Here is a 2,490-nt window from a genome sequence, read left to right on the forward strand (position 1 = left end):
CCCAATAAAAATCTTTGAAAAAAAAAAAAAGAGGTACCTACATACAGATGCTGCTGCTGTTGTGACAATGGCTAGTGCCCAGGCTGGCTCTCAACCCCTCCTCGCCTGGGGCTCTGTCACCACTGCACCTGTGTGCTATCTTCTGACGCCCAATGAGGTAGCTACTGTCATTATCCCCATTTTCAGAAGAGGAAGCTGAGTCCCAGAGAGGTTCAGTGACTTGCCTGGGGTCACACAGCTACTAAATGGGAGAGCCAGGATTCCAGGACAGGCCTACTGGACCCAATGCGGTAACTCCCACTGCGACCCATCTCCTGTGGCCTGGGGTCCCCCTCTCAGGTCACCTAGAACTGGTGCTTCCCAGAGTCTGGAATTTTCCACTAGGCCACAGTGCTAAGCCCTCCTGTGAAGAAATGTCACCTTCTAGATGCAAAGACAGGTCAGACCCTGGGCTCCCTGGAGCCCCTGGCCCCTAGCTGAGTGCCCTTGGCTGGCTTCGGGCATTCTCCCTGTCCTGGACGCTCTAGGAGGCAAAGGAGGCAATGAGCCAGCCACCCCTGTAGTCCCCATCCTCCTCGTCTCACTAGTCTTGGGACTAGTGAGAAGGGCTTTTTCCCACAGGAGGGATCTGATTGACCTCTGGTGGCCTGGGGAGGCCTGGAATTCCAGGGACAGGGTGAGGCCTGGGAAAGCCCACTCTCAGGCATTTTTGGCTGGTTTCACAACATCTCCAAGCCACCCCACTTGCTGTGCCATCTGGCTGTAAACTAAATGCCACAGAGGAGGCAGGATTCCCCTTTTCGCCTAACATTTCCCATCTCACCAACATAACGTAGTTACGTTTTTCCCTGGGTTCCAGTCCTGGCTGCACCCCCACCAGCCGTGGGATCTGTGGTGATACTCAGTAGGAACCTATTGAAGCCTCAGTTTCCTCATCTGCAAAATGGCGATAATAGCCCATTTCTCATAGGGTTGTCAGCAAGAATCAGTGAAATATGTCTGAAGGCCTTTCGTAAATGGAAGCCGTTCATGTTAACGTTATTACCCAGTTCTCCCCACCCCAAAGTCGCTGCTCTTTCATTTGGTCCAATTTTGGTCCAGCCCTATGGCTCTTAGCTTTTATTTCTCACCGCTTCAGCTGTTGGCAAGTCTGCACTCAAGGTTTTGGGCTGAGTCCAAGACAAATACTGGAGTTCGGAGCCCCTGCTGAACCAGGCAGTAGCTGAGGGAGGCTCTCCTGTGCTAACATGGCTCCTGCGCTGCCTACAGGCGCCGCTCAAGGTGCCGAGAGGATGCTGTGTATCCTTTTACCCTGGTGCTAGGGCATTTTCTAACAAGGCTGCCCGAGGTCAGCTGATTCTCTGAGGAGCTGTAACTCCCTTTGACTTTCTAATCCCCACCAGTTGGTATCAGAATAACTTGGTGAAATTGGAGACTAATTTGTAGGCAACTGATAAGCTACAAAGATTTTCTTTTCTGCCAGGTAGAAAGTAACCTCAAAATTAACCCCAGTGTTGCATGTACTTCATCCACCTATGTTGGTATTCCTTCTTTCACAACTACATAGAACCCCAGTCTTCTTCATGTTCTCTCTGAGACTCTGCTGAGTCTCCCGCTTATGAACTGGGCCACGTAACACAATTTTTTGGTAGGAGAAGCATGTTTTTATCATCTTGAAAATTTTGTTCTCACATACGTAATAGTAAAGATAGGACACAACCCAAATGTCTGGTTATATAGGGCACTGGCTAAATGGATAATGGCATACTGCACATGGTGCAACGGCTTATAAAGCAGCCGCTCAAAAATCAGGTCGTAGCAGACTCTTGAATGACATTTGTAAGTAAAAAAGCAGATTCCAAAACCATAGGCTCAGGATGATGTCATTTGTGCTAAAAACAAGGTGCTATGAAGTGAATATTTGTGTCTTCTGCCAAATTGTGTGTTGAAATCCTAACCCCCAAGGTGATAGTATTAGGAGGCCGGGCCTTTGGGAGGTGACAAGGGCATGAGGCTGGAGCCCTCGTGAATGAGATGAGTGCCTTTATAGAGAGACCCCAGAGAGCTCCCTCGCCCCTTCTTCCAGTGGGGACACAGCGAGAAGAAGGCTGCCTCTGAAGCAGGAAGCAAGTCTTTCCAGGCACCGAATCTACTGGCAGCCTGATCTTGGACTTCCCAGCCTCCGGCACTGTGAGAAATAAACGTTTGTTGTTTATAAGTCACCGGTTTATGGTGTTTTTCTTATAGCCTGAACAGACTAACACACAAGGCAAAAGCAGAGGTCTGAAGTTTTATGGTCACCAAGACAATAACAGTGGTTACCCTGGGAAACTGGTTTAAGGAATATTTAACATTTGCATCACATGTTCTAATTTCCTGTAATGAACATGTCTTGTTTTTATGGTAAGAAAAATATTTTTGTTTAACAACGTGTGTGTTAAGTTCTTTTTAGTACTGTATATTGATAGCCCTTACTGTTCTATTATACAT

Source organism: Hipposideros armiger, unplaced genomic scaffold, assembly GCF_001890085.2.
Source record: "Hipposideros armiger isolate ML-2016 unplaced genomic scaffold, ASM189008v1 scaffold_3, whole genome shotgun sequence".
NCBI classification, from domain to species: domain Eukaryota; kingdom Metazoa; phylum Chordata; class Mammalia; order Chiroptera; family Hipposideridae; genus Hipposideros; species Hipposideros armiger.